Genomic DNA, 10,958 nt, shown 5'->3' on the forward strand with positions numbered 1-10,958 from the left:
ATCTTGAACTCCTTTTTCATCTTGTTGACTACAACAAACTTCTTTCTCCTGAGCTGGTTCTACTCCCTGTAAGCAGCTTTCCTCAGCAGATAGATGTAAATGGAGTGGAAGATCTGAAGATCACTTTAATATCAGACACTGAGATGGTAGAGTTTGAAGTTTGTCTAGCTGGCTGCCTGTCTTAGTTCAGGTATTACAGTTAAGTCATACTGCTATAGACTATGGGGACTTTGTCAGTTGAACTAAGTGTACTTTTTTTAATGATGCTAAGTTTAGGTATGGCCTCCATAGACTCCTGTGTTTAAACAAGCCTATGGAGGCCAGGGAGTGGAATGTGATGGTTTTCATATGCTTGGCCCAGGGAGTATATTGTGTTGGTTTGCATATGCTTGGCCCAGGGAGTATAATGTGTTGGTTTGCATATGCTTGGCCCAGGAAGTGGCATTATTTAAAAGTGTGGCCTTGTTGGAGGAAATGTGTAACTGTTGGGGTGGGCTTGGAGATCTTCCTCCTAGCTGCCTGGGGATGCTCAGTCTGCTCCTGGCTTCCTTTGGGTGAAGATGTAAAACTCAGCTTCTCCTGAACCATGCCTGCCTGGCTGCTGCTGTGCTGCCATCCTCCCATCTTGATGATATTGGTCTGAACCTCTGGATCTGTAAGCCAGCCCCAATTAAATGTTATCTCTTATAAAACTTACCACATTGGTCATGGTGTCTGTTCACAGCAATAAGACACTAACTAAGAATTAAAGACAGACATGCTCTTGGATTTAGGTTTTGAGAATTTTATTGAATATTTTTGCATCAATGTTTACATGGGAAATTGATCTGAAGTTTTTTGGGTTTTTTTTTTTTGAGTCTTTCTGTGGTTTAGGTATAAGAGTAATTGTGGCATCATAAAAGGAATTGGGTTGTGCTCCTTCTGTTTCTATTTTGTGGAATAATTTGGAGCATTATTTGTATGAAGTCATCTATGAAGGTATGATAGAATTCTGCTCTAAATCCATTTGTTTCTGGGTTTTGATTTGGTCTCCCTTCACTTTTTTTTTTTTTTTTTTTTTGGTTGGGAGAATTTTAATACCTGTTTCTATTTCTTTAGGAATTATGAGACTTTTTAGATAGTTTATCTCATCATGATTTAAATTTCATACCTGGTATATATCTAGAAAATTATCCATTTCATCCAGATTTTCCAGTTTTGTTGAATATGGAAGACCCCGGCTTAGCAGCAGTAACGCCATTTTGCAAGACTGTACTTAAGATGACTGGTTCAGGGAGAGGTCAGAACACTGAGAACATAGCGGCTGCCAAGCAGGATGTGTGTGGTTGAGCGCCTGGCAACAGGATGATTGTGGTTAAGTGCCTGACAATGAAAAAGAGGAATGTGGAAAGCCCCTGGAGAGGTCCCACACCCTGGTGGGGGGCCAAGTCAGCCGTTATGTTCCAGGAAGGCGGCTAGGGAACTTGCCCCCAGGCTGAACCCTCGCCACATTAGAATTCACCAATTATATCCCTGTAACCATGCATCTGCTTCTGTATGCTTGCTTCTGCTCCCCAGAACCCTATAAAAAACCCATCCTTGGTTCCGCTGGGTGCGCCAGTCCCCTGAGTTGACTGAAGCGCCCACAGGTACCTGTGTATCCTGACAATAAACCAAATCCTCTTGCTGATTGCATCCTGTGGTCTCGGTCTGGTCATTGGGCTAGAGGGTCTCCTTCCTGAGGGAAAGTTCTCTCTGAGAGCTTTTCATTGGGGGCTCGTCCGGGATAGGAGGTCCTCCACCCAGAGACCACCGACTTGAGAGCCTTTCAAATATACTCTTTTGTAATAGGGTCTGATGATTTTCTGAATCTCCTCAGATTATGTTGTTATATCCCCCTTTGCTTTTCTGATATTGTTAATTTGGCTACTCTCTCTGTGCCCTCTAGTTAGTCCACCTGAGGGTTTATCTATTTTGTTGATTTTCTCAAAGAACCAGCTCTTGGTTTTGTGGATTCTTTGAATTGTTCTTTTTGTTTCTACTTGGTTGTTTTCAGCCCTGAGTTTGATTATGTCCTGCCTTCTACTCTTCTTGGGTGCATTTACTTCTTTTTGTTGTAACTTTTAGGTGTGCTGTCAAGGTATTAATGTATGATCTCTCCAACTTCTTTTTGGAGTCACTCAGAACTATGATTTTTCCTTTTAGCACTGCTTTCATTTTGTCACATAATTTGGGGTATGTTTTGCATTCATTTTCACTAAATTCTAAAAAGTCTCTAATTTCTTTATTCCTTCCTAGAACAAATTATGATTGAATAGAGTGTTGTTCAGCTTCCATGTATATGTGGGCTTTTATTATTAAAGATCAGCCTTATTCCATGGTGATATGATAGGATGCATGGGACTATTTCAATCTTCTATCTGTTGAGGCCTATTTTGTGACTGATAATATGGGCAGTTCTAGAGAAGGTACCATAAGGTGCTAAGAAGAAGTTGAAGAAATAAAGTATCATAGATATGAGAACAGTGTTATAAAAACAAGGTTTTGAGAAATACATCTGACGTTAGGTTGCCTAATATTGTGTCAAAGTTTTAGTAGTCAGAATGACCAGACTATTCTGACCGTAAGTTAGGACAAAACAAAGATAACTGTTCTCAGAAAGACCCCTCTACCCCTCCTTGTGTTAAATTCCAAGAATAACCACAAGATGTCATAATGACCCTGCCAGACTACCCAGTTTCTTCCCCTTCTAAGGGATTTGCCAAATTAGCTCTTTCCCAGTGATTTCCCAAGGTCACATGTAGGCTGGATGAGGAAAGTCTGTGACTAAGCCAAGAACAGCCCCTTGAGCCGGCCAGCCAATACCTGACCAGATCCTTTGTCCTGTGTTCCACCAATGAGAATAAGCTAACTAACCCTGTTTCTGAAGTCTGCCCTCTGTAAGGAATAAAAGTTGTGTGCTTTTTGGATTCAGAGTTCTCTCCCTTCATGGATGAGCAACCCCACATACTTGGATCACTAAACCTCTTGCCATTGCAGTGGTCTCTCAAGTTGTGTTCTCTTGGTTATACTACTGAGGTAAGGTCACTTTGGGGTCTTAAAACTAAATATATTCTTTTGTTTTAGGATGAAATGTTCTATAAACATCTGTTAAATCCACTGGGTTCATAACTTCCGTTAATTTCTCCATGTCTATGTTTAGTTTGTTTCCATGATCTGCCCATTAATAGGAGTGGCGTATTGAAGTCTCCCATTATTATTTTGTGAGGTACTTTGTGTGCTTTGAGGTTTAGTGAGGTTTCTTTTATGAATTTAGTTGCCCTTGCAGGTGGAGCATAGATATTCAGGATTCAGTGTTCATCTTATTGAATTTTTTCTTTGATCAATATGAAGTATACTTCCTTATCATTTTGATAACTTTTGGTTGAATGTCAATTTTATTCGATGTTAGAATGGCTACTCCAGCTTGTTTCTTTGGACCAATTGCTTGGAAAATGGTTTTCTAGGCTTTTACTCTGTGGTAATGTTGTCTTTGTCACTGGTGTATTTCTCGTATGCAGCAAATTGCTGGGTCATCTTTATATATCTATTCTGTTAGTCTTTGTTTGTTTTTTGTTTGTTTTTTTGTTTTTTTTTTTTTAATTGGGGAATTGAGTCCATTGATGTTGAGAGATTAAGAAATAGTGATTGTTGTTTCCTAATATTTTTATTGTTAGAGGTTGAATTATGCTTGCTTGTCTCTCTTCTTTTGGTTTTGTTGCTAGGAGACTACTTTCTGGCTTTTTGTAGGGTGTAGTTTCCCTTCTTGTGTTGGAGTTTTCCATCTACTATTCTTTGTAGGGTGGGATTTGTAGAAAGATATTGTGTTAATTTGGTTTGTCATGGAATATTTTGGTTTCTTCATTTATGTTAATTGAGAATTTTGCTGAATATAGTAAGCTGGGCAGGCATTTGTGTTCTCTTAGGGTTTATATGACATTGTGTCCAGGAACTTCTGGCTTTCATAGTCTCTGGTGAAAAGTCTGGTGTAATTCTGATAGGTCTGCCTTTATATGTTATTTGACATTTTTCCCTTACTGCTTTTAATATTCTTTTTTTCGTTTTGTTCATTTGGTGTTTTGACTATTATGTGATGGGAAGAATTTCTTTTCTGGTCCAACCTTTTTTGGCTTCATGTATGTTTATGGGCATCTAGTTCTTTAGGTTAGGGAAGTTTTCTTCTATAATTTTGTTGAAGATATTTACTGGCCTTTAAGTTCACTTTCTATTATACCTATTATACTTAGATTTGATCTTCTCCTTGTATCCTGGATTTCCTGGATGTTTTTGTTTAGGAGCTTTTTGCATTTTACATTACCTTTGACAGGTTTGTTGATATTTTTTATGGTATCTCCTGCCCCTGAGATTCTCTCTTCTATCTCTTTTATCTGGTTGGTGATGCTTTCATCTATAAGTACTGGTCTTCCCCACGTTTTCTATCTCCAGGGTTGTCTTCCTTTTTGCTTTCTTTATTGATTCTTTTTCCATTTTTAATTCTGGATGATTTTTTTCAATTGTTTAACCTTTGTGTGTTTTCCTGTAATTTGTTAAGGGATTTTTCTGTTTCCTCTTTAATGGCTTCTACTTCTTTACCTGTGTTGTCCTTTATTTCTTCAAGGGAGTTATTTGTGTCCTTCTTAAAGTTCTCTATTATCATCATGAGATGTGATTTGAAATCCAAATCTTGCATTTCTGGTGTGTTTGGATATTCAGTGTGTGCTCTGGTTGGAGAACTGGGCTCTGATGATTATAAGTAGTTTTGGTTTCTGATGCTCAGGTTCCTTCTCTTGTCCCTAGCCATCAGGTTGTCTATGGTGTTAACTTGTCTTGCTGTCTCTGACAGTGGCTTGATCCTCCTGTAAGTTGGTGTGAACACTCCTGTAGACCTGTTTTCTTTCAGCTAGATCTGGGAACAGAGAGCTCCTCCTGGGTTTGTATGTCCTTAAGCCTCCAGGTCAGTCACTTGGAGCAGAAGAGTAGGTCTTACCTCTGCTCTCAGGTGCATCAGAGCTTCAGGTGACTGGTTTTAGGCTCTCAGCATAGACAGCAACCAAAATGTTCCTGTGAGTGACTGTTCCTAGGTTCCTGCATCCAGTGGGCAATAGGCAGGTTCCTCTTGTGCCAGGAATGTGAGCAGAAGTGGTAGTCTCCCCTGAGCTCTCAGGATTGTTGGCACTTCTGAAAGCCCAGCTCTCTCCCCCATGGGTTTTGGGTACAGAGTACTGGGGGTGCAGTTCAACTCCTGGTACAGGCAGAAACCAGTAGTGTCCTGTCCCAGAAAACTTCTGTCTTTGTGTGTCCTGAGGCCACCAAGCAGATAGCTTGCATAAGAAGAGTTGGTCTTATCTCAGCTGTTTTGTGTGTATGTGCTTCTGGCAACTGGCTTTCTGCTTTTGGTACAGTCTACCTTAGGCACATCCTATGCAGATTCCACAGATGTAGGTATTCCAGAACAATTGATTGGAGAAAGAAAGCCACTAAAGGATGAATCCAGGCTTCTTAGTCAATGATCTCTTCTTAATTGTTTGGTTTTTTTTAGTGCACACATTGGTGCATATATAGAGAATACCTTTTGGGAGTCAGTTCTCTCCTTCTACTGAAGTTAACTGGCTCCTCAGAGACCCTGAATTTTTGAGATACTCAGGAAATAATACTTTATCCAGCTCCTCACACAGAAAAGTCAAAATCTTTGTTGGGAGGTTCAGGAGGCCCCAGAGTCAGGTAAAAATTTCTACTCCACCATGAAATCCAGTTTGCATGGTTGCTGAAAATGAAAAATTATTTTTAATGTTAAAATTAAATTACAAGAAATACAGATATTAAAGATAATGGTTATGCTAATTACTCAGATGCAATGACAACACATTGTCTACATACATTCAAATATACTGCCCTTCCCATATATCTATGTCTGTTTATGTCTATATATATATATATATATATTTATCTATCTTTCTATCTATATACATATACATACACATGTATATGTATATACATATACATCATATATATCCAATTTTGAAGAATGGAGAGTGTTGCAGAGTTTGAAGGAAAGTACTGTAGTCATAAATGAAGAGGCATGTGGATCATGCATGTACAAAACCATTAGAGAAATATACCATTTAAGGGGTCATAAAAGACAAACAATTAATTACAATATATTTGAAGATGAACCAAAATTAAAGAAATCAATTTGAGTTGTGTGTGAAGAGGGTATGAGGAAGGCTGTGAATGATTTTGGTGAAATAGAGAGGGATGGAATAGAAAGGGATTGGAGAGGACATGAGCAAAGGGTAAAATAATTTTGATACTATAGTGCAGATAGAAAGATTGACTTTGGATGGGAGACAAAGCAGTTTTTGAATTAGAGTAAGATGAAAGGAAGAAAGGACTAGACAGCAGCCAAAATCTTTATAGACAGTATGAAAGAAGACTTGAAGATCACTTCCAATTTTTGAATTTAAAGGAATTTAATTTTTCCCTAAGAACTTACTTAAAAGAGTTGATCAGAGAGGTTCTTGCTTGCAGTTGAGTTAGCTTCCATGGTATCAGAAAATACTATGTAAGCAGTTGGTGTGAACCTTGAATAAACTCTACCTGATCCTGACCAAGGAGCATCCCATTCCCCTAAGGCTTGTGCAATCTCATCGATTTCCCCTTGTTGACCTTGCTTAAGTCTGTCATCAATTATCATACAGATCCTGATAGAACAAACAATCCCAGAATGTAGAAGCACATGTAGCCTCTTGAAGCTGTATATAACTTTCTCATTCACAATATCTCTGCATAAGTTCCAGTATTCCCTACCATTTTGAAAGGCAACTTCTACTGAGGTCTCTTCCTCTAAAGTCAGACTATGGTCTATTTATGTCTCCTGTCTCTCTATGTGGACTCAGACATCAAACATAAGCTGTCAAGGGAGGGAATTTAACAATTCCACCTGACTGCAATACCTATGAACTGGGATTGAAACATGGCAAGAAATCTGTAAAAGTGACAAATGTGTCCCTTCAATGTTAATGGCATCTAACAGCTTTCCAGTTGTATTTAAGGCCTGCACAACAGCAGATAAATCATGCTTGGTACTGGAAACTGAGTCAGTTTCCTGTGATTAGTAAGATCAAGGACTTTAGTAAAGAATCTATTATCACTGCTTTGCTAAATCATTCTTTATTATATATTAAATATTATCCTTATATCCTCAAGTAACTATACTACTACTCCTCATCAACAAAGCATCTCTATACAACAAATGGAGCCCAACACAGGAAAACACAACTTAACACAATCTAGAGATCACCTAGTCTAAGGTGACTCCCCATAAAATTTTTCTTTTACATGTTAATTTGCCCATTTTTATAGCCATTGTTCTGGTCTGTTTATGTGGCCATTTCTAGAAGAATGTTTTAATGATGACTTTCTGGATTTCTTGCTCTTACAATCTTTCTATCCTTCCTTCCAAGGTGTGCTGCTTGCCATAAATTCAAGAGAGCAATGCCCTGTTTGTGCATTATGGTGATGGGCAGGGATTACTTTGGGCATGGTCTGCTCCTCAAGGTTTGAGAGGCACTATACTGGTGGTCATCTCAGGCTAGCCACCTGACCGGGCCCCCCTAGTGTTCGACTGGTGGTCATCTTAGGCTCAAGATTTATGGAATGATATGCTACTAATCATTCAGATATTCATAGGTCACAACACAGAGCAGAGGCATAATAATTCCCCTCTCTGCAACCTACTGGCTGGTACACAGGTGCCACAGCAACCACACCTCCAAGCCTCTAGAGCCAGAGTGCTTGTTGGGTTTTATCTCAATATGAACCAAGCTAGAGTCATGTTGGAACCGGGGATTTTCATTGAGAGAATTTCCTCAGTAGATTAGTCTATGAGCAAGTCTATTGTTCATTTTAATGATTGGTGATTTATATAAGAGGTCCCAACTCATTGTGGGTAATGTTACCTCTATACTTGTTCTGTCTACTACAAGGAAGCAGATGAAGCAAGCTATATATCTATATCCAATCAGTAAAAAGCAGTTTTCCATGGTTCTACTTTTTTCCTTGATTGAGTTTCTGCCCTGATGTATAATATGAGAGTTGTAAGCTAAAATAAACCCTTTTTTCTACAGCTTGTTGATGGTCCTGGATCTTTATTACAGTAATAGAACAACTAAGACAGATATGAAAGTTATGTAAAATTTTGATTGGTACTGATGTTGGAAATTTCCAGTTTAGTGTGAAGAGAAAACCAAAATCAAACTCAAGTCAGAGAGGTTTATACAAACAAAACTATCAAATATTTTATAAATCTAATAATTGATAGATGGGAGCTGCTCCAAAGAAACAAAAGATGATGAGAATAATATCTAAGGTCTGGGGGATCATTCAGTAGTTAGGAGGCTTAACTAATCTTCCAGAAGACCCAGATTTGTTATCCAGAAACTATATGGAAACTCAAAACTCTCTCAGCCTTGTTTCAGAGGATCCAGCATCCTCTTCTAACCAGGAGTCACGCACATGGTGCAGGCACACATATGCATGCAGGTAAAACACTCGTACACACACACACACACACACACACACACACACATACATATATAAAGGGTTTAAGAGTGGACTGGTGAAAACTCATTAAAGGGAAAGTTACTTTGCATGAAGGCACAGCTAAATTTGTTCCTCATTGTATACCACAGAAGAAAGTCATTACATACAGAACATTAAACTATCTCAGGGGTCATGAGCTATAATATCTGAAAGATGTTTACAGAGGTTCAGGTGTGATTAGCTATTTATTGTTGATCTTGATCCTGGTTATGGTGAGAGAAACAGTGATAAATAAATAAGATATCCTTATGTGCTATGTTTTGGAGAGTACTCATGGTTTAAGGACAAAAATACAAAAAAGTTCCAAAACAAATGTAATTTAAAAAATTATCTCAACCACCAATTTCCTTTCTTACAGAAATATCAGATCTAAACGTGTCATGTCATTTGAAATTATCTATCTTGAGGATATTGCTATATTTTTGATAGTAGATAGCAACTATTAACTCACCATGGGCAAGACATAATACTTTCTACATGAAGAAAATGAACAACTGCTGATCACCATTCAAAAAACAAAACAAAACAAAACAAAACAAAATCCAAGCTGGATGAAGCCCTTATATAAGATTTTTACAAACCAAACAACATTCTAGATTAAATAGTAATGTTAATGAACTTCTAATTTCTCTCTCAAGGCATGATATTTTCACTTCTCTTACTTCTCTCATACAGGTTCTATGTAAGAATATTCATGGGCATAATATTTACCTGTAATAGAGTAAATTCCCCACAGATAAGACTGTATCCATACTTGCTTATTTGAATTTCAACAAGGAAGAACTTTTGTATAAAACAGTGCTGAGACACAATCTACTAGAATATGAAAAATGTAAAGTTGTATAGGTGTGAGTTTCCCTTGCATATAGAAGACTAGAGTTTATGAACACAGGGCATAAGTCAGACGTGAAAGATTGAAGGAGATCTTCAAAGCTCGGAAATATTTTCATGGACTGGTACTTGTCATCAGACTTTGGGTCTCAAAGAAAACAAAAATTAATACAGTCAGAGAAAATATCCTGAGTTGTTGCATAACAAAATCCCAGAGAAATACAAGGAATAAGGTCATTTTAAGTAACTTTGATAAAAGTCAAATCCCTGACATTCCTTTCTCATACTACAATGTTTGGTTTGCAGAGAAAACTGACTTCCATCAGTTGAAATTGTTCAGTTCTTTTCAAAATTATACTTATTTACTAGTGTTGATGTGGTACAAGGAACATGCCACAGAGCATATATGGGAAGCCAGTTGTTATCTGCATGTAATTCTCAGGAATCCTACTGAAGGTGAGGTCATCAGACTTTCTAGCCTTACCCATTGAGCTATCTTTAAAAATCCAAAATGCAAACTTTTAACAAAACAAGTCACTTGTTTCAATTCAGAAATACAGAGGTTCAGGAATTTGAAAGTAGGATTTCAGCAGTTGGGGAGAGGGAAGGGAGAGTAGCTGCTACAAAGTCCCAGATGCCAGGGGCCCAAGAAGTTCCCAGCACCCAAGAGGGAGGACTTTAGCCAAAATACCCAATAAAGGGGAGAGAGAACCTGTAGAGATCATAGCCTGTAGATAGGTATGGCCGCTGGTTGAGGGATGGGGCTACCCACCTCAAAAATATTAAATCAGAATGAGAGAACATCAAGTTGTTCCTGAGAATGACACCCCTGGATGAAATCATTGGATGCCACCACTCCAGTGGTTCCTGATTGGTATACTCTTGTTTTCTCCAAACTCAACTGAGCAGCTGGGAAACCCAAATATACAGATAACTCAACCTTTGTGCCCTTACACAGAAAACTTGCAACATAATTTCCCACTTAAATGAGTATAGTGGATATTATAGCTCACCAAATCATATCTTAAAGAAATACAAGCTAATATACTATATATGTGAATTTTGTTTCATTCAAAATTTTTCAAAAACAATTCCTTTCATCTTGCTCTCAATGATAAATATTGTGCAGTTTGTATTTTTTTTGAGATTATTATATTGCCTTGGTTACTGCTATTTTTGCTGTAAAGAAACACTATGACCAAGTCAACTTAGAAAAGGAAGCCTTTGATTGTGGGGTTGCTGACAGTTGGATAAGTTTAGTCCATTGTCATCGTAGTAGAGAATGTAGAAGCAGGCAGACATGGCACTGGAGCAGTAACCAACAGCTTATAACCTGATCCATAGGGAGAAGACAGAAAGAGACTGAGCAGGTCTTACCATTTGCTTTTGGATAACCAATTACTGAGCTCCTCCCTAGATAAAATTTCTCCCACTCTCAGCATTCCGGAGTTGCCTGTTTGTAGGGATGAGATCTTATTGTCTGCCACCACTACCAATCCACTTTATCA

The 10,958-nt window shown here is 38.2% G+C and overlaps 1 non-coding gene across 1 annotated transcript; it reads right to left on the reverse strand.

Moving 5' to 3' along the window:
• Positions 1-7,673: 7,673 nt before the first annotated feature.
• Positions 7,674-7,808, reverse strand: LOC120101339 (small nucleolar RNA SNORA17). Its single transcript, XR_015679491.1, has one exon. It is a non-coding gene; the product is annotated as a small nucleolar RNA SNORA17 (small nucleolar RNA).
• Positions 7,809-10,958: the final 3,150 nt, after the last annotated feature.

The sequence above is a fragment of the Rattus norvegicus genome, chromosome 2 (genome assembly GCF_021556685.1).
Source record: "Rattus norvegicus strain SHRSP/BbbUtx chromosome 2, alternate assembly SHRSP_T2T, whole genome shotgun sequence".
Classification (NCBI taxonomy): Eukaryota; Metazoa; Chordata; class Mammalia; order Rodentia; family Muridae; genus Rattus; species Rattus norvegicus.